Raw genomic sequence first — 23,127 nt, forward strand, 5'->3', positions numbered from 1 at the left:
TGACATTAAATACAGATTTTCTATAATTAGGAAGGTCTAAATGCCATCAAAACAATTTCCAACAAACCAACTTTGTAGCCCACCCTGCAACCCTACCTCTTTCCTTATATATCCTTACTCTGCCACAGTTGCACAACAATATGGATAAGGGACAACTGTTACAGCTACCTGCACAATAGCTCTACATAAATAGAAATCATGTAGTACCACAAAGGTAAACTATTAATAATCTGTATTAGTAAGACCAAATCAAATTCTTTTGGATTCAGATATTTAAGTACCTATACTAGCTCTGAGATAGTACAATCTCCAGGGAAAGGGAGTATTCCCCTACCTGGGGACTCTCGATTTTGCATACCTGTTGAATATCTGCATGTCGATCCAATTACAACATATATATATATATATATATATAGAGAGAGAGAGAGAGAGAGAGAGATGGCAGCAGTTCATTATATCAAACAGAACATTCACTGTTCTGAATGAGTAAAGTCTCATTAAGTTTTGATGTTTTACATCTAGTCATACTTGTGCTACCATAAACTTAGCATACATAATTAAGGGCATGAGGGGACCAATGCCCCCCCCCAAAGCATTATGAGTGTGATGAAAGCGCATGTGTGAGGGTCAGAAATTCATAAGGTAGTATTTTGACTATAACTTTATATAGATATAGACAGATATATAAATAGGTAGATAGAGAGCATTTAGTTTCCTATTGATTTATTATTTTAATAATTTGTTTGTTTGCTTGCTCTTAGCAAGCTTATATCCTCACAAGTTCCTACCATTGTCATCTGGCTCTGTCCTTATGTTTCATTATCTGTTTTCATTGATCATAGTATTTTGTTTTCTTCCACACTTTGATGGTGTCCTTCAATTATGCCTGTTTCATTGTCTTCTCATGCCGTGACGTTACATGTTATGCCAGTTAAGATGAATTCAGCTTCATGTTAAATACTGCTAACTTTTATTAGTGCTTTACATGTAATCACTGTAGGCACCTCCTTTGGTGTGTGAACAGTATGCATCTTATTTGTGAAGGCTGATCTTCCTGAGCTGTGCAAAAGTGGGCAGTCTTGATCCTTTTCCAGTCAGGAATGGAGACGAAAGAAGTTTTCAATAACGTGATGATGAAGAATATTTGGGAGTCAAATATTACTTGATCATGAATCTCATGATTAAAGTTGCTATCATATGTTTAATGGAGTAATGATGAGGCTTGAGAGTAATGTGTTTTTTTTATAAATGATATAATTCTTTCTTGTGGAAAAAGTAAACTATTAATATTGACAGCATTTGGCCAAAAAGGTAGTTTCATAAATGTTATAACCAGGATGGTAATGAAATGGATCTGTAGGTAGTCTCATTTATGCCTTAAAGATGTATATCAATATGTTCTTTAATGATCATGATGTCACAAACTACTGAACCAAAATAAAATACCTAAAGAATGAAAGCAAATGACCTCAAAAATTTGCATGGTTGTGCTCTGACCTGGGGCATTAAAAAAATATATTCCTGGTACACTGACAATCTTTCTCTTTCCTAGTTCCATTTCTTGAGTATATTGAAATATGTCAGCAAACCCAGCTGCTCTCCTCCTGACAGTCATATCTACTGATATTCCTGCGCACATTAAATACACTGCACAGGCATTAGTCATCTCTTCTGTAAAGATTGCGGACAACATCTGTTTGTTAGGGTTGCCTATTTATTTAATCATTCATTAAGTGAGTGAGTAGTCTAATCATAAGACTTATTACACTAAAGAAGTGAAATCTTAATGTTTAAAGAGAACAAGACACCCCTGCTGATTACCGGTAATACAAGTTCTTAATTTCCAAACCTGTATGATCACATATGTACATCCAGACATGTGAATTACTTGAGTTGTTCTTATGCATGTCATAGTCTGAGCCCTGAACTCAGGATACTGTTATAATAAATGATATGCTTATATGCAGAAAACTCGATTTTAACAGACTGTTTTCTCAAAAAAAACAAAAGAGCATCATCTTCAGAGTTTAATACTAATATTTTCCCACAGCAGTTAATGGAATTCAAAAATCTTACATCTAGAAGACTCCTACTGCAAACAGATTTGATGGCTTCATTAGCTGAGGTCACAGAATTCAATTACGATTTTTCTTCAGCAGCTCTGTCTGTCAGAGCACCTTCTCCTCTTGCACATGCAGACATCCCTGCACCAGAAAATCATGGGAAGCTTCACTGCACTATCTCTAGTTCTTTATCACTATTCGTTGTCAGATTATATTCCTTGGCATAATTCTCACAAGGAATTTCATGCAGCCACAGGATGGAAAGGACAAAATGTCCATATAGTTAATATATTCACCAGCAAGACCAGGATCATCTGTAAGTGTACCTAAGTGGCCATATAAATTACAAAAAACTTAACCAGAATACATTCTAGTGTCATCAGGCTTTAGGTCGTTTTTATTCCTTACTTCCGGAGAGGAAAGAAGATTCATCCAATCCAAAAAATCTTCTGCTTGTGATATCATTCATTATTTCCATTCCCCATGGCAAGGTCTCAGGCATCATTTGGGTACCCCACCATTTGCAGCACTCTTACCTACCTAGGTTTGCTATCCATCCTTAAAGTAGGTGTTAAGGCTGAATTGTCATTTGTTCTGCTTCATCAGGAACATTTTAACACATTTGAATGTTGGATTGTATAATTTGGCAAGGAGAATTGTGCTCTTAGCCAGGCTTATATTAAACTGATTGATATTTATTGCAAATACTGTGATTTCTTATTTCTGTTACTTTGTCTGTTGTGGTGTTTTATTACCACGTTGCTAGGTTATTATATTCTATTACATTATATCATAGTTATGATATTCAGTGATAAATATATACTCTTTTGGGACTATTGGAATATATCAAGTCCTAATTCTGCCCTACTGCCACAATTTTTTCAATATTTCTTGCAGTTTGTATGAAGTCAACATTACTCCTGCTTAGTAGATGGGGTATTTCTCAGCAACTGCACTTGCTGAAAATCTCCTTTACATACTGTGAAAAGTTCATTTTCCAAAGACAACTTCTACTGGAGAACAGCTGTAAAGAGCAAATTTTAGCTGAACAGCTTCAAAGAGCAAATGTTAACAAGTGTGGCACAATTTACTGCAATGCCTTGATGTTTATCCATAAAATGTATTGGTAAATGTATTTGATTGAGTTTATCATCCCTTTTTGGGATATTTATAAGAATATTATATTTTGAAACATTAAAAGATCTTACAGAAGTTAACTTTATTTTTAACTATGCTACATAAGTATTACAGAGTGCTAGGCTGACTTGTTATCATATGATTTCAACATATAATAATGTTTATGTGACTTTAAAAACTTGCAGTATTTCATTATTACAACAACAGGAACAGCTGAGTTGTTTATGTACAGGGAAACTCAAACAGTACAATGCCTAGCCCAAGAAAGTAAAACCACATTATAAAGTAGGAAATAGTAGAGCAATGGTTCCCATTGCCACCTAACAATGCTTGTGTCTACAGTTTGTTGCCTTATGTGTGGATTCCACATTTTTCCCTGCTTTTTTCATGAGTATTGCTAGGTGCTCTAGTAACACATGCTGCAGTTGAACTGTTGGTCTTTCAAATTGTTGTGTATGTGTGTATGTGTCCTGTAAAAACCTGACATCCTGTCCAGAATATTTTCTGTGCTTGTACCCAATTAGAGTGGATTATGTGATTCTTAACAGTAATGTGTTTTGAAGGCAAAGTAACAAGGGGCAGCAATGGACCCCAACTATACCAATGCTTTTATAGATTTTCTGTTTAATTTCTCCAAGTCTTTTGGGTTTCTAATACCATGATAGGAATGGACCCCATTCCTAAGTCAAAGCATGATTAAAGTGTGTGAGGTTAGTATTGTTTCAATCTTTGATGTTAGCCAAAAGTGCTCTTTGCTATACCCTCAGTGTGCCCAGAATTGACTCCTGCAATTCAAATGGAGTTACATGTATTGGTAGCATACATAAATATGACTGTAAATTCTTTTTTATGAGGCCCATTGCTCATATTACAATTGGAACTGAATGGGTATCCTTCTTCCACAGTACTCTTGTTTCTGCCTGCATATCCTAGTATTTTATGACTGTTTTTCTGTACATAAGATACTGTAATCAATGAGTATAGCAATTTCAATGATCAATGCTACTTTTGTCTTGTTTTCATGGACTACTATATCTGTGTTTCTCGCATCTATTTTTTTGAACTGTTGGTGATCCCATATGATATAAAATTCATCATTCTGTATAATCCTTTATGATTCATGTTTTCAATACTTCTCAGCTACTTCAATATTGTCATGTTTGCACAAGTCCCAGTGCAAACGTCTTGCCACATTATTGTGCCTTTCAGTATAAAGGCCCTCTGCCATCAATGTATCACAGCAAGAAGAAAAACTCCAGGAGCTGGAAATGCTGAGCAGATCTTCAGTATTTTTTTCACAAAATACAATAGAACACACAGTGTTTCCAGCTCCTGGAGTTTTTGTTCTTGCTGTTGGATTCCTTACTTCTCCAGTAGCGGTTTACATTAGTGTTGGCCCTGTTTGTTGTTGTTGTTATATTAGTGTATCATACCCAGCAACAAGATGTGAGATTGTTTCCGGTCCTGTTTTAAAGAACCTACATTTGTTTGTTTCTCCTAGTTGTTCAATGAATTTTGTAAACCAAAGTTTATGTAGTCTGCTATCCTGGGCTGCCAATATTAACCTTTCATCTTTTGGTTTAAATTCACCTCTGTTTAACCATTTCTGTATCAGATCCTGATTGACACAAGGATGTAAGGAGTTTTCTGTTCTTGCAACTATATTTATGCCGTTTCCACTTTTCCTGCCTACTCATCTGATCCTTCTTCATATATTCTTTTTTTTTTTTTTTTTTGTGCACATTCAGTTGCTGCCTGATTTTTGTCTACTTCTGGTATGATTTTCATTCCTTTTTGACACCAATATGCTTCTGCTAAACTGAGCAGGGAGGTCATCTTAGACTTGTTCTCATATTTTAAGACTTTCACTATGTTTGGACCTGGTAAAGTTACCAGATGTGCATGCAGTCCTACAATTGTAGATCTATACATGTAATCAGTTTTGAAGAGGCCCATATCTCCTGCAGAACAAGGAATATATAAACATGGTATACACTGATTTTTTATTTGTCATTTCATAAGTATGAAATATTTTTCTTGTTTCCCTGTCCAACTGTTCCAGTACCTTTTGGGGCCAGTCAGTCACCCCAGAGCTGTAAGTCGAAACAGGAAGAGCAAATTGGTTTAGAGCTTGGACTTTGTTCCTAAACATCAAGGCTGTTTTTAGTATTAATTTTAGTCTACTAAAATATTCCTTATTGAGTTTTGTTCACATTCGTTCATGTTTTACTGTCAGTCCTTCAGTTTCCAAATATTTATACACTCCCTCTTGCTCAAGTTCCTTTACATTACATTCCCATTGCAGACTGATATTTTATTGGTGCTGCAGCTTTCCTGCTTTAAATGTTACTGTTGCACATTTAGCAAGAACAAATGATATTCTTATATCATCTGATAAAGTTTTGACCACTTGTAGTTTATCCATAAGTGAGATGCTGTCATATGCTTTTTTGGAAACTGTGAATTCCATACTTAGATGTTTCCCCTTTTTACAATTCTCCATTATAACTTTATTTAACAACACATGATCCTTTGTTCCATATGACTTTATTTTGTTCTTTTGCTATGACTGAGTTTTCTTCTAAATGACTATATACCCTGTTGGCATCAATTCCAGTATATAGTGAATACATCATCGGAAGACAAGTTATTGTTCTATAGTTTTTAAGATAGCTTGTAGGTTCACTTTTGAGGAGGAGTATAATTTTCCCTTTTGTTAAACAGGTTGGTGTCTGTTCAGGATGCACATATATAAGTAGTTCTTACTTATTTAAAGATGTCAATACTAGCCAGAAGTTAGGTACTCTATCTGGGCATGGGAATTTTCAGTTAAGAGCTTTTTCATTTTGTTTCAATTTCTCTGGCCACTACTTCATCCATTTTCATTTCCTTTGCATTTGAACTTCTTAGTGTTTCTTTTACTTCTTTTATCTATTCAGTATCTTTGTTATTCTACAAGCTTTTCATAGATATTTCTCCAAAATTAATCTATTTCTTCTTTTTTTTTTTTTTTGGGGTGTTTCTATTCATTTTGCTTTGTTTCCCAGTTCTCTATAAATTTTTTTATGTCATCAATGAATTGCTTATTTTGCACTTATGTTAAAGCTTATTAGGCTAAAATTTTCAAAACAATACATCAAGTCTCCCAAACGCATGTGGGAAAATGTGTTATGGTCTGACGAGAACAAGGTTGAACTATTTGGCCACAATTCCAAAAGGTACGTTTGGCGCAAAAACAACACTTTGCATCACCAAAAGAACACCATCCCCACAGTGAAGCATGGTGGTGGCAGTATCATGCTCTGGGGTTGCTTTTCTTCAGCTGTAACTGGGGCTTTAGTCAAGGTGGAGTGAATTATGAACAGTTCCAAATACCAGTCACTTTTGGCCCAAAACCTTCAGGCATCTGCTAGAAAGCTGAAGATGAAGAGGAATTTCACCTTTTGACATGACAATGACCCCAAGCATACATCCAAATCAACAAAAGAATGGCTTCACCAGAAGAAAATAAAAGTTTTGGAATGGCCCAGCCACAGCCCAGACCTAAATCCAACAGTAAATCTGTGGGGTGAGCACTTTTGCAAGGACGAGTGGGCAAATATTGCCAAGTCAAGATGTGCCATGCTGATAGACTCCAAGAAGACTGAATGCTGTAATTAAATCAAAAGGTGCTTCAACAAAGTATTAGTTTAAGGGTGTACACACTTATGCAACCAGCTTATTGTACGTTTTTTATTTTTTATATTTTGTACCCTAACAGATTTGTTTGTTTTCAACTGAATTGTACAGGTTATAGGTCACATTAAAGGTGGGAAAAGTTTTGAAATGATTCATTGTGGTCTCATTTTTTTTTATACCACAAACATCTGGCATTTTAATAGGGGCATGTACACTTTTTATATCCACTGTAGATACCTTTCAATGTGCTAGATGTACTTACTGTACATATATTATTAGAACTTATATTTGTCTGTACTCTGATAATTTGGTCAATTTTCCTACTACAGGCCCCAATACACTAGTTAATAAGGTATGTCTGTTGTTGAATAAAGAGGAGAGAAAACTGTATTACATCTCAGATCATATTAGAATAGAATTATGAACATTTCAAGGAAAACAGTGTCACCACAAGTGAAATACAATCTAAATTACTTTGGATATTGAATTACTGAATTCAAATATTAAAACAAACAGGACTAGAAAAAATTGTTCTAAGATCTGGCATGACAAAACGTATATAACATATGTGTACAGTGTTTAGAACCAGTCATAATATCTATTCATCCAAAAAGTGGTCAAAAATGCATTAGCTATAAATAAATAAATAAATAAATAAACAGGTAGATAGATACATGGATAAACTACCAATATGGAGTCACTGACAAAAATGAAGAATTTAAAAAAATCTTACTTTAAATAACAAAGTATTTTATGTATGTATGTCTGTTGGATTTATGGTAACACTTTTAGTCATTATCTGTCTACCATTTTTGATAAGTTGAATAAATAGTTTTCCCTTGTTCATGTTTCAAGTACTGTCTTTGAAAAAAATGTATATTATACATTCATCTCAACCTGCCCTCTTTCTAGAGATATAAATCAGGAATTGTTGATTATAGTGAAACATACATCCTGTAGTGAGTCAGATTATCATATCTAGATAGTTTATTTCTGTGATAAAAGAGGATTAAGTAGATCCATTAATATTCATTTTCAACTCATTATTGTCAAAGGGTATAGCTTCAAATGAGTGGAGGGTATTCCATATTGTGCCACTTTAAAGGCAATAAAGTTGACAATGAATACTTATTGGCCAATAAGTTTAACATTTACAGTTGGTAAGTGTTTTGGGAGCTGTTTTCATCACCAGTATGCAGTCCTTCAACTGGTGTTCCCCTTTATTGGATGTAAATTAGCATGGAATCATGGAGGGTTGCTCAACTAAACTTTTTCTAGTTTAATAAATTATTTTTCTCGTATGTGCAGCTTTTGACATGGTACTAGGTGGGATATTAGTATATTTATTTCTACTGAAAGCTTTTGATATTCCAGATCATTCAATTATCTTAAGGAATATAACATTCCATAATTTTTACATCTACACTTTACAATGCGTAGAAAAGTGGGTAAATCAGCTTCAGCACAATGTGAATACACTAGGTTGTCAATCCAGTTGGATTCCCATTAAATTAGGAGTGCACATGATCCATCTAAAATGTATTTGGTTGTTTTCCAACAGATTCTAAATGTTGGACAAATATGTATGCCAATGATACTAAAATTGAAGTGGTAGTTACTAAAAGCTCAGATGTTAATCATTTAGGAGGGTTGGGAGGGTGGCCAAATGGTTAAGGTGTTTGCCTTACAAACACAAGGTGCAGGGTTTGAATCTCACAAGAAATAATTGGCTAGGCTTAAAACAGCTCACAAGGGCAGCTAGCTTAGTACTATTCTATGAACCTATGAACCTATTTAAGTTTACACCTATAGCCATTATATGAAATGATTAATTTGTAATGATGGATTAATTTGTGCACTTTAAACTTTGGTATTCAAAAATGTAAAGAGATGCAGTTTAGGAATTTGCAGATTAGGAGTTAAATTAATTTGAATAAAACCATTTTGGAGGATGTGAAAGTCATTAAGGACTTAGGAATTTGGATAAGTAATAAGTTCATAGGTAAATACTAGGCTAATGACCACTAAGGCCCTTATAAACCTAGCTGTGCAACTGAAATGTAACCCACAAATTTGATGTATTTAAGGGGTGATTTACTAACTACCTCTGTCCATCAGAGACAAAGGAGCCACACCAGGGGTGAATTTCTGATTACCCATCCATTGGTCTAAGTTGCACTTAAATAGGGATAGTGAGGAACTCTGCTTTATACTGATGGGGTTCCTGTTCCAGATAACGGGAATGCTCTAAAAAACATGTCTGTCTCATCAACATGTCCTATTTATCTTGCAAAAAAAAATTAAGGTATTTTAATCTAGTAGTTCTGATGTTTTTTGTTTAGGTGATGCGCAAAAGGTTAATCAAAACAGCAGCCAGGATACATTGTATGTCAGGTAAAGATCACCTGTCAGAAGTATGTATGATACAGATATTTCATGTGATCTGCATAGGACATTGTGTTTACTCTCTGTATTCTTTTTGTACGCAACCATTTTGGACATTCCAGTTGCTGCACGTGTCTGGTCAGGTACATACATGGGGCATTATACTCTATGATGGGTCTGATAAGGGCTAAGTACAGTGGTATGATGACTCTAGACCTAGTTGCCATGCCCTTGCTTTTAAGTTGAGCAGCATAAAAGGATTTTCTTATTACCCTGGGCATATGCTAGTCAAAGGCTAGGTTACTATCTACAGTGGATATAAAATGTATACATACCCCTGTTAAAATGCCAGGTTTTTATGATATAAAACAATGAGACCACAATAAATCATTTCAAAACTTTCCCCACCTTTAATGTGACTTATAACCTGTACAATTCAATTGAAAAACAAACAAATATGTTAGGGGAAACAATATAAAAATAAAAAAATTACAATACGCTGGTTGCATAAGTGCGCATACCCTTAAAGTAATACTTTGTTGTGTGCACACCCTTAAACTAATCATTTTTGAAGCACCTTTTGATTTAATTACAGCATTCAGTCTTCCTGGTTACACACCTGCCATCAATTAAAGAGACTCTGATTAACCCCAAATAAAGTTCAGCTGTCCTAGTAGGATGTTTCCTGACATTTACTCAGTAGCCTGTTACAGGAAAAGCATGATTCTCAGAGAGCTTACAAAGCATCAAAGGGATCTCATTGTTGAAAGGTATCAGTCAGGAGAAGGGTACAAAAACATTTTCACAGTAGTGGCTATACCATGGAACATAGTGAAGACAGTCATCAAAAAGTGGAGAAAATATGGGACAACAGTGACACTGCAAAGAACTGGGCAGCCTCCAAAATTGACGAAAAGACAAGATAAAAACTGGTCAAGGAGGCTGCCAAGAGACCTACAGCAACACTGAAGGAGCTGCAGAAATTTCTGGCAAGTACTAGTTGTGTACTACATGTGACAACAATCTCCCGTATTCTTCATATGTCTGGACTATGGGTAGGGTTGCAAGATGGAAGCCTTTTCTTATGCAGAAAAACATCCAGGCCCAGCTACAATTTGCAAAACAGTACATCAAGTCTCCCAAAAGCATGTGGGAAAATGTATCATGGTCTGATGAGACCAAGGTTGAACTTTTTGGCCACAATTCCAAAAGATACGTTTGGCGCAAAAACAACACTTCACATCACCAGAAGAACACCATCCACACAGTGAAGCATGGTGGTGGCAGTATCATGCTTTGGGGTTGCTTTTCTTCAGCTGGGCTGGGCTTTAGTCAAGGTGGAGGAAAGTATAGACAGTTCCAAATACCAGCCACTTTTGGCCCAAAGCCTTCAGGCATCTGCTAGAAAGCTGAAGATGAAGAGGAATTTCACCTTTCAACATGACAGTAACCACAAGTATCCATCCAAATCAACAAAAGAATGTCTTCACCAGAAGAAAATTAAAGTTTTGGAATGTCCCAGCCAGAGCCCTGATCTAAATCCAATAGAAAATCTGTGGTGTGATCTGAAGAGGGCTGTGCACAAGAGATGCCCTCACAATCTGACAGATTTAGATTTCTTTTGCAATGAAGAGTGGGCAAATATTGCCAAGTCAAGATGTGCCATGTTCACCCCGGGGATCATATCAGTCGCCCTGCTAGACAGGGGCCCAGAGAAGTAAATATTGTGGGAAGAAATATCCAGGGAATTGGAATTGTTATGGCTAGGCTTGCATAGGCCCTAGGGCCTATAGCCTAGTACCAACCTATGAACCTATGAACCTATGATAGACTCCTACCCAAGAACACTGAATGCTGTAATTAAATCAAAAGGTGCTTCAACAAAGTATTAGTTTTAAGGTGTGCATACACAACAAAGTATTAGTTTAAGGGTGTGCACACTTATGCAACCAGAGTATTGTATATTTTTTATCTTTTATATTTTTTCTCCTAACAGATTTGTTTGTTTTTCAATTGAATTGTAAAGGTTATAGGTCACATCAAAGGTGGGAAGTTATGAAATGATTTATTGTGGTCTTATTTTTTATATCACAAAGACCTGGCATTTTAACAGGGGTGTGCACACTTTTTATATCCACCATACATGAGTTTCCAGATCCCTGACTAGTGAATCAACTTTTAAGGGTGTTTTATTGATGGTGTATTTACTGGGGCAACAGACTTCCCAAAAGGTGCTATTGTTTGTCAGCTGGGTAGACCCACAATTCCTGTTTTCAGAGACAACCTGAGAGTAATATCTGGTTAAGCGACTTGCTCAAAGTCATCAGTAGGCAAATCAGAAATGAGGAAATCAAACCCTGTACCAGAGGAACTGCAATGTTTAATAAGTTGAATTTTAAAGAAAATGCATTGCAAGCCAGAAGTAGCAGTCTTAAACATCTGAGTTTACTACTAAAGTCAGTATCATCTGGGAATCCAGAGGTACTTATAGAATTATTTGTTAGCCTCATTCTTCCTGTGTTGCAGTATAACTCCACTTTCTGCAGTTATTCAAAAATGATCTTGAGTTATTGGAATACATATATAGGAAATGTTCCAAACCTGCACGTTGACATTTGGAATATCATCAAAGGCTAATGCAACTTGAACTATACAGCATAACATATAGGAATTACAGAGAAAATTGTGTTTGGTATATAAGTCCAGTTATTCAACAAAGGTTCATTACTATTCAAAAACAAACACACTGATTAGACAGCCCAAGCAGCATGCTTGTTGTAAACACCAATAGAAAAAAGACTGCCCACTGAAGTACCATCCACTGTTCAGACCTCTTACTTGTATATGCTGAGGGACAGAGAAAAATGTAAGAAAACTCAGGTACAGTCTGCAAAACTAAAACAGAAACCTAGTTGAGTTGGCTTAGATTTTTGCACTGTCCCTCATAAAACTGTTTTTTTTTTTTTAAACTGTTAAAAAATAAACAACAATGGAGATTCTGTTTTCTTCATTGCTTCTCCTGTACTGCACTGATGTATTGTGTAAGCACGGGAACATAAATCCCATATGCATGCGAAGTACATCAGTCAAGGGAAGAGAACACAGAAGAAGACTGAAGTGTCCTTATTCAAATGCATTATTTAAGGAAGGTAAGCAATTTTTTTCTTAAATAATGTAATTGTGTAATAGCAATAATCCACTCCTGTACATGGATATATCAGGATGTACCCACGATTGGCATGTTTAATCACTCAAGCTTCACCCTCGTGATCAAACCATACCAACCGTGGGTAAATCCTGATATACACATGTACAATCATGCTTGAACATAATGTAACAGTTAGAGACTTGAGGTTTGGAACTCTCTTCAAAGAGGCATAATAATAGAAATCCAGCATTAAACTATGTTATTCTTAAATTTACAAATTCAAGGAGAATTCGATTTTAATCAACACTTATTCTGATACTCTGAGACAAGTCTCCAGCTATTGTTAAATAATTAGAGTCACTGAATGCATTCAGAGCCTTACTTGATAAGTGGATTGGAGCTGAATGTTTTCAGACAAATATTCTCTAATTATGCCAGAAAACATTATATTAAACTCTATAAATCTGTGTTGGATGTATGACTGAAAGGGTTGTGTGTAGGGCTAGATGTATGACATATGTCTTTGCATTTCTCATATGCATATGTGAGCACTTTAACATACTCTGAAAGTATGAATTAGATACATTTAATTGCTTATTAGGGTTTTCAATATTTTATGTTTCAATATGTACATGGTGTTTATAAACGTTTGAGAGTATAAAAGCCATTTTTGTCCTTGGGCAATAATAATTGGGAAGCTGGGGCAGGAATGGCTAGGCTTAAAAAGGCTATAGGATCTTTAGCCTAGTAACCTCCTATGAGCCTATGAGTGGGAATATCAACACATATCTGAAACTGTGAGAGTACCATTGGTAAGTAACTTTAAATGCTACGATCACCAGGACTAACTGCATTTTGTTAAAACCATTGTTAAGATCAAAACCATTAAGATGATGAAGTGTGATTGGATAATATTCAGTTGAACTTATTATACAAGAGCCTACGTAAATGCCCTGTCTTTGCCTGATGAAGTACAAAAATAAGCACAAAAGTACTCTCCAGTGTTTTACTAAAGGAACTAATTATATGTAAATAAGCTACTTATTTATGCATACATTACTTTTCACTTTCATTTTTCGACTTTACACTATATGAGTCTATTTTATTTTTGCATCTGAATACCACAGAATTGGTTATGATAGGTGAAGGTGTTTGGAGACTGGAATTACTACAGTTTTAGATATTTATAAGTTAATACTCACAGCAAGTTTAACAAGATATTATAGGACTACAGTGTTGAAACTGAACATAAAACAAAAAAGCTGACATGCTAATGAATTTACTACCTTATTAAGTTATGTGCTGTCAAATGCCACGGTGGTACGGCAGTAGTGTTGTTACCTCACAGCAAGAGGTTCTCCTGTTCGATTCTCAGCTGGGCTTGGGAGTGCCTTCTGTGTGGAGTCTGCATGTCCTCCCCGTGGTTGGGTAGCATTCGAAAGACATGCGTGCGTAAATGGGCATGCCTTCGTTGAAGGTTCGGCGTCGAGCTGGCACCTCGGCATTTCGTAAAAATCTACTGCCAATCATTAGCGGACCAGAGTTCCGCTGTGGTGACCCCTTAGTGGGAAAATCCCAAAGACAAACAACAACATTAAGTTATGTGCTGTCCCCCATTAGGGATATACAAAAGTATTAAAAAGGCTAGAAAACAAGAGCAACAAAACAGAGCACAGATAGCTTCAGCAGAGTCTTCATCACCAAGTCAAGGGAAGGCCCCTAGGTGTACTGACTGCGCAGTCCATGATACTGCAAAATCCAAAGGCATGCAAAAAGTTATGTTTCAAAAATGCTACACCAGTCCTCCCAAAAAAGACATTGCACTCTAACTACAGATACTTTTTGGGGGTATTTTTCTTTATTCCCATAACTTTTTCAGATGTCTTTTTGTTTGTCACAACCAGATCATAAAGAAGATATGACAACAAAAGCCTTAGATTTTGGAAATGTGTAGGAAGTTAAATACTCACATTTAGAAAATTATAAAAGCTTTTATGACTCTAATGCACTGCAGCCTTCTGAGTAGGAAGCAGCCCACTACACCCACCACATTTCTGCCTGGTAAGAATCCCAACCTTCTGTCTGCCCATTAGCTTGTACTTAATGCTATGTATGGACTGGACCAGTAGGATATGCAGAATGATATGAACCAATAGACTGAGGGACACATACCCAGACTACTCTATAAGTATTAGGTATGCTACATTTCAGGCTAGCAGGCTATGGACACCAACAGAAAGAGTATGAAGTACACGCAGTGTTGAGATTATGCTCTGATGGAAGGAAGATCAGCATGTTAAGCCCTTCCCTATTGTGAGAACCTATCATAACAGTGATTAAGGGTGCCTAAGAAAAGATTGCTAAGCCCTCCTATGATGATCTCATGCTGGAGCCAATGCCAGCCAGCAAAGAAGAAACAGCAGAAGAAAAAACTGCTTTAAAAATCTGTTAGAACTTCACTCTTGCACACAGCTAAGAAAAAGTGTGGCAGAACAAAGTGTCTAACAGCTTTTAAAGCCCTTTGTTTTTCAGAAGGACACTTTGCTTCTGTTTGCTCTCCCTCCTTCTTCTTCAGTTTTTTCTGTAACTGGTAGAATGTGGAGCAGATAAAGCTCCATGCACTATAAATAATTATGATCAGGATCATAACCAGCTATGGTCTCAACATGGATGCCATTATTCACCTGTCAAACTTTGCGTTCAAGATGAATGTCTTGGAATCCATGTCTTGAACACATAATATACTAGCCATGATCAGCCTTGCATCTTTAGAAGGTTCCTGAAATACATCCTGTTTTATGATATCTTTACCCAGGCATACTCCTGTATATTATTAATAGAATGGATACATGCAACCCAAATAGCTGTGTCCCTTCTCAGCCTTGATACCCAACAAGTCTTCAGCATTTTTTCTCATGAAGAGCTTTGATATATTTTGCATTCTGTCAGAAATATGAAACCTCATTAAAACTTCTACACTTATTTGTCCTATGCATGAAGGTAAATGCACAGATTAGGGTAACTTTCCCAAGAGATAAAGAGTCTCAGTAGTGCTGTCTGCTTGCCACACTATTATTTACTGTATACTCAGCAACTTCCTGAATCGTTGCTGTTACATCACTAAATAAGTAAGAATAGCACGCTGTATTTTATTTGTGTACAAAGTGTGTGCGGGAGGGGGGGCATGCGTGTGTTTGTCCATGTATACATGGGTGTCTATATCGTGCATCTGTTTTTCTTTAAAGGCACTACTTTGTACTTTTCTTTGAAATGTGTGTAGTTTTTTCCTTGCATTATTCGGTGTGCTTACTTTACAGTGCAACTGTAAAGCCTACAACTCTGAATCCATATCTGTCTGTCTGTCTGCCTCTGTCTCTCTTGTTCTCTCTCTGACATTCTCTCTCTTTCCCTCTGCCATACCAAAATATCACCTCCTCTAACCTTTAACATATATTTTAATGTTATCCAGCTAAGAACTATAAACTTAAAATTCAAAAAGACATTACAACTCATTTGGAAGCAGAAGCTAAAATGCACAAAATAATATTGATATAAAATATTCACTGAAACATAGTAAAATCAGAGTAATAACATCTGACCCAATACTGATAGATTTCAGATAATAAATAAAGAACAAATTTAAAATAGATCTCAATGAGATTTAAAAAAAAAACACATAAAAACAGGTATTTCAGGAACCTCCTAAAAGCAGAAGGCCCGGAATGATACTGCAGTACAAGCAGAAAATGATTGACTTCAACAATTGGCTGTTTCTGGTGTCATTCTAAGGGGATCCAGTATCTGTCTGCTTGGGATGACATGACTGACTGACCTCAATGCTTTGCCATAGATGGCCTGCATCTGTCACCCCTGAGTTTCCGGATACGGGCTAAGGCTCTTGCCACCCCTATAGTGCCTTTTTAGGTGATGTTCCAAAGACCAAATTACCACCATAACAGCTATAAATAAATGCAATCTGAGGGTCATGTTGCTCAATGCTAGAAGTCTAAATCTCAAGATACACTGGTTCGAAGCACTCCTCAAAATGGAGAACATCAACATTTGTGCTGTAACAGAGACCTGGTTTAAAGCAACAGAAAGCACCCCTGTGCTACCAGGCTATAATCCATTCCACACCTTTCATCCCCAGAACATGGACCAAAGCTCCAAAGGTGGTGGTGTCTCCATATTCATAAAGGATATGCACACCTCCAGACTAGTAGCCCAGCATAACGCATCTGAGATACTTCAGGTACAACTAGCATTGGGTAAGATGCCGATTCAGGTTGTAGCTTGCTATAGGTCCCCAACCATGTCCCAAGAATCTCACTCCATGTTCCTAAGCACCCTGGAGACTGTTAGGGTCCAACCCAACACTTTCATACTAGGTGACTTCAACTACCCTTCCATCAGCTGAGAAAACTACTCATGCACTAATGCACTGGTCCAACGCTTCCAGGAATTCATCAATTCCAATGCCCTGGACAAGCTCTTTCTTACCCCCTCTAGAGGAAGCAACATCCTTGACCTAGTTATTACTAACATGGACAACCACTGCTGTACAGCAATAGTCAATTCCTCCCTGTTTAGATCTGACCACAAACTAATCACCATGGAAATCCACATCTCACCCACGCACTCTGTAAAGGTAACCACCATGAAAAACTTCTCCAAAGCTGACTCTGGGCTCCTAAAAACAGAGGTGGCTAACTTCACGGCACCCATGTCAATGGAAAATAGATGCAAGACTGCTGAGTCATACACCAATGCACTGTATACACACGTACATAAATGCATGGAACTAGCCATACCCAACAGTACCAAGACAATCTCTTCCAAAAAAAGGAAGCCAATCTGGTGGTCCCCTGCCATCAATAAACTCTACAACAGAAGAAAGAAATTGTTGCAGAAAAAGGTGAAGTTCCAAGACTGGAAAAACTCATTTATTAGCCTTAACAAAAAGTTGAGATCCCCCATCAAAACCTCTAAAGCCAGCTATGAAGGCAGAATTGCCGCAGACACTAAAAGCAACCACAAAGCCTTCTATAGTTATATCAATAATCTCCACGGCAATACCCAGGTTTGCTCTGAGTTACTGCACAATGGTACCTCCTATACTGAGCCAAAAGATATTGCCAACATACTGGCTGACAGATTCAGTGTCAGCTTTACCCCTCTCTCTCCCCCTAAAGGACCAATCACAATACGAAGGAATGCTTGGCACCCAGCATTACTGCAGCACATGTTAAAGCTGCATTGTTCAAGGCCAAGAATACAGCTTCCATGGGACCCGACAATATCCCTGGATGTGTTCTACATGAACTACAAAGTGAAATGGCACCACATCTGTGTACCCTGTTCAATCACAGCCTCACCTCAGGCTTTGCCCCTACCGAATGGCGCACTGCTACAGTCATCCCTCTCCATTAAGGGGAGCGACTACAGACCCTGAGAATTTTCGCCCCATTAGCCTGACAAGTCTAATATGTAAGGTTATGGAGTACATCATCATGGACCTAATTAACAAGGATATAGGGAATCTCCACACTCTAGATCCCACACAATTTGGTTTTGTGAAAGGTAGATCAAGCCTGCTGAACCTGGTTGACTTCTTTGAGTCAGCCACCAGAGCTGTGGATGAGGACAAGGCAGTTCATACAGCCTACCTCGATCTGGCCAAGGCCTTTGATACCATTCCCCACTCAAGAATTATTGATAAACTCACCAAACTAGGCATCAACCCCTATATCACTAGGTGGGTTGCAAATTGGCTCACGGATAGAACCCACAGTGAGAAAGTAGCAGAGTCCAAGTCAGACTGCCGACCAGTCATGAGTGGAGTCCCACAGGGATCAGTCCTGGGTCCTCTCCTGTTTGGCATCTACTTCTCAGAGGTCCAGGCCACCATGGAGGGACTCTGGCTGACCAGGTTAGCAGATGACTGCAAGCTGGAAGCCATTATTAACTTCCCAAGTGATGTAGACATCCTACAGAAAGGCCTCACTGAGACGAATGACTGGTGTCGAAACCATGGCCTTAAGCTTAATGCCAAAAAATGCATCATCATCCCCTTTGGGAAAAACTCACTTCCCACTAATTACCACATCTATGGGAGCCTACTGAACACTGAAGGTGTTATAAGACATCTGGGGACACAGTTTAACAGCAACCTCTCCTTCAACCACCACATTGCCAGTGTGGTCAGAAAGTCCTTCTATGTGGCACATCTCATTACCAATGGTTTTGCATTCAGGAAGAAAGAGGTCATCATCTCTCTCTACTCTTCCCTCATTAGACCAGTCATCAAGTATAATGCTGCATTTGACATGTAACTCAATAGACACATGCAACAGCTGGAAAGGCCACAAAAGTACCTCACAAAGAGGATCCTAGGCCTTAAACACATGTCCTACATGGACAGACTCAAAAAACTCCAACTATTCTCTGTCTCATATCATCTACTAAGAGGCAATCTCTGCTTGACTTACAAAGCCATGTCTGACCCAGCTCTGTTAGAAATGCTACATCTAAAGAAATCCCAGTCCCTCTGCATCACATGCTCCAGAGACCTCAACCTCATTACCACAATCAACAGAACATGCTGGAGGGACAGGTTCATAACCCAGAGACTGCCATGCTCTGGAATAGACTTTCCATACATGTCAAGCAGAGCACCTCACTGGCCCTTTTCAAGAGAAATTTTGATGCATGGATGGGAAATAGAAAGTTCACCCTGGAGACCACTCCAGTGGATCTGCTTGATAGAGACACTGGGAACTAAAATCGGGCGGCACAATGCCAGGGCACTTCTATGGATTAGGCTTGTAAAGGTTCCAGGGCCATTAGCCTAGTACACACCTATGAACCTATGAGATTTGTAGGCCTGAAGCTGACAAAGTACTGAATTTCAAAAATATTGTGCATGACAGGAGAATGACCATATACCAGATGTTTCAAGGAGTATACATGGAAACACCAGTAGCTTCTCACTGGCAGATCAGAAGGGTCTGCTATGAGAACCTGAAGCATAACCTCTCAACAGCAATACCGATGAGACAAACATATCAACATACAGAGGCACTGAAACTGTAGAGGGCATGAATGAAAAGCATTTTTTGCTCCCTAAAACCCTCACATTACCCTTACAGATAATATCTATCTGCACTAACTGCTTGGTTGCACAACTGCTGGGAAAAGAAAAATGCCCTTCAAGGGTGAAAAAAATCAGGTCACAGAGCTGTAATGATGCAGAGATGATAGTATGAGTCTTGTAACTTCAGGGAGTTGGGATCAAGGAGTTTTTTTTTTCATTTAGTTAACATTTGCCATATGTTAGAAATTCCAATCAAACTGGCCATAAAGTGGTTTAAGGAATTAACAGCTCCTATCAGTAGATAACACCAGGGACATATCAGGCTCTGTGAGTTCTACTATCTTAAAAAAGAATCTGGTTAGTAGCAAAAGTCAGTGCAGGTCTCACAAAAGTAGTGTAATAATAATAATAATAATAATAATAATAATAATAATAATAATGGGCCAAAAAGCTGCTGTCAGAACTCACATTGCACAATTCTGTACAACAAAGCACAGTTCTGCACCACAATGCAAAGTTCTGTACCACAATGCACCACAATGCAAAGTTCTGCATCACAGTGCACAGTTCTACAACCACTGGAGGTAGCCAGGATCAGAGATACTACTGAACCCTGGGTACCCAGCACTGCAGTGCTCAGTTTAGAAGATACTACTGCATGAATAACTGTTCTGGTATCACACTGAGTTACAAGATGTGATATCCTGCAGAGGGTCTCTAAGATGAAAGCTGAAAACTTTACTAAAGCTTGCATGATGTCATCACCCCCCACCCCTTTTCCCATTTTTACAGGGGATCATGATGTCGCATCATTAGTCAGTGTGAGCACATCACCTTAAACCAATTTTTATACCACCGAGTAGCTAACCTTGACAAATACACCTCATTGGTTAAATGTCAGTGTGTTGTCTAAGAACACACAGATTTAGGACTCTAGTTAAACAAAAAAAAAAAAAAAAAAAAACTTTTTTTTTTTGCCTGAACCTCCTTGTGTTCTGACTGTGCTTCTCAAACATTTTGGAAATATAGAGTATATTTCAGAGCATTTATTATACCTGTAATTGCCTTAATATTGCTACAACTCAAGTGCTCTAGATTGCACTGCATCTGAAGTGTTTGTGTGTTTTAGCTGCTTTTCTGTATATATAGACTTCTCTGTCTCTTTAACTAAATAAGCTCTGCAAAGTTGTTTTATTGCATTCCTGCCTGTATTTCTGAGTTTTTTTGCACTTTTAACGTTTGTTTTTGCTTAGTTTAACTGGTAGGCTACACACTCAAGTACGCTAGCCGAATTAAAGCATTGACTGTGTTTTTGTACCTAATTTCTGCTACTTTGTAAAAAAAAAAAATCCTTGTTTCCCGCCTTTACTGAACTAGAATAGTCCAGTCTTCAGGTATTGCTGATCTCTTGGCTGTGTCATAGTTCCTGTGTTGCCCATATCCTTATTTGGATAGGAGGAAGCTTCTTTGTTCACCAGTGAGAGTGGGGAGCTCTGAGCAGCCTATCTGTCCCTTGAGGAGTGGTTCCAGCCCAGTGGCCTGTAGCTTATTGGCCGTTTTGGGCCATTTCCTATCTCTTTCTAACCCCCTGCTTTAAAGCCAGCTTTAGCACACTTTTGCGCTTGTAATTTAAAGTTTGTCCTGTTTATTGCATTTACCTGTTGAGGCTACACACTCAAGTGCGCTAGCCTGTGTTACATATTTATTGCATTTTTCTGCTGTTTGTTGTAAAAAAGAAAAAAAAAATTATCCTTGTTTCCCATCTTTCCTGACCTAGAGTAGTCCAAATACAAGCTTTGCTGTATTCTGGACTTTTGGAAAGTTCCTGTGTTGCCCATTTCCTTTCTTGGATAAAGGGAGGCTTCTTTGTTCACCAGTGGCAGTGGGGAGCTTGCAGCAGCCTATCTATCCCTGGAGGAGTGTTCCCAGCACAAGAATCTGGTAGTCTATTGGCCGTTTTGGGCCAATTTCTAGCTCTTTCAAGTCCCCCTGTTTAAAACCCGCTTCGGCACGGTTTGTGCGCTTGTTACTACTCAGCCAAGCTCCTCGTGGTCCTGCAGAGTGATGCTAGCAGCAGCGAGGTTAAAAGAGCGACTGCTAACCTGATAAAAGTGTCTTTTTCCTGCTACTACCTGGGCGACTGACCGATCTAGCTAAACTGCAAGTATTTCTGCTTCTTGAACTGTTTTAAACTGTTTAAAGTTGTTTTTGCACCTGCACTTTTAAAGTTTGCCCTGTTTGTTGCATTTACCTGTTGAGGCTAAACACTCAAGTGCGCTAACCTGTGTTACATATTTATTGCACTTTCTTGCTGTTTGTTGCAAAAAAAAAAAAAAAAAAAATTATCCTTGTTTCCCATCTTTCCTGACCTAGAGTAGTCCAAATGCAGGCTTTGCTGTATTCTGGACTTTTGGAAAGTTCCTGTGTTGCCCATTTCCTTTCTTGGATAAAGGGAGGCTTCTTTGTTCACCAGTGGCAGTGGGGAGCTTGGAGCAGCCTATCTATGCCTGGAGGAGTGTTCCCAGCACAAGAATCTGGTAGTCTATTGGCCGTTTTGGGCCAATTTCTAGCTCTTTCAAGTCCCCCTGTATAAAACCAACTTTGGCGCAGTTTTTGCGCTTGTTACTACTCAGCCAAGCTCCTTGTGGTCCTGCAGAGTGGTGCTAGCAGCAGAGAGGCTAAAAGAGTGACTGCTAACCTGATAAAAGTGTTTGTTTTCCTTGGTGCTACACACTCAAGTGCGCTAGCCTGTGTTACATATTTATTGCATTTTCCTGCTGTTTGTTGCAAAAAAGAAAAAAAAATGTCCTTGTTTCCCATCTTTCCTGACCTAGAGTAGTCCAAATACAGGCTTTGCTGTATTCTGGACTTTTGGAAAGTTCCTGTGTTGCCCATTTCCTTTCTTGGATAAAGGGAGGCTTCTTTGTTCACCAGTGGCAGTGGGGAGCTTGGAGCAGCCTATCTATCCCTGGAGGAGTGTTCCCAGCACAAGAATCTGGTAGTCTATTGGCCGTTTTGGGCCAATTTCTAGCTCTTTCAAGTCCCCCTGTATAAAACCCGCTTTAGTGCGGCTTTGCGCGATTTTGCACATAGCGCAGCATCGGGCAGCACTGCTTAATTGGGTTTAAACCATTCTCAGCTCCACAAAGTCTGCTCTTCACTTTTTCCCTTAGAACTGATCTAGTTCTCATAATAAACACCCTATTCCCACTCTAAAGCCTGGCACTTACTCACTAAAGCAATTATATAAGTCAGCACTAAAAAATTAAAAGCACTACACCCTCATGAACTCCCCTTGAGTACTTTGTTCCCCATTGGCCCTTTTTTCAATTATAAAGGAATTCCCAATACTATTCTAGCATGTCCAAAGCTCAGTTGTCAATCTCCTCTCTGGTCCAGCTGGTGAATCTGGGAATCTTGAGGCAATGTTACAACTGCCTCATGTACACAGACAACCCTCTCCTCCTCCCAACAAATTCCAACACATTTGAGAGATGCAACCATATAGCCAAACTGGAGGCTAAGCTCTCTCAACTCAGTACTGGTGTAACCAGTCAGGAGGAGAAGGAAACCACACTCACTACAATTCCAGTCTCACATAGACCTACCACGACAGCAAACCA

The 23,127-nt window shown here is 38.2% G+C and overlaps 1 protein-coding gene across 1 annotated transcript in view; it reads left to right on the forward strand.

The window, feature by feature from the left end:
- GFRA4 (GDNF family receptor alpha 4) overlaps window positions 1-23,127 on the forward strand; it is a 1,199,889-nt gene that overhangs the window by 937,116 nt on the left and 239,646 nt on the right. The gene's annotated exons all lie outside the window — the stretch shown is intronic.

The sequence above is a fragment of the Protopterus annectens genome, chromosome 2.part2 (genome assembly GCF_019279795.1).
Source record: "Protopterus annectens isolate FY-2018-M chromosome 2.part2, PAN1.0, whole genome shotgun sequence".
NCBI lineage: Eukaryota > Metazoa > Chordata > Ceratodontiformes > Protopteridae > Protopterus > Protopterus annectens.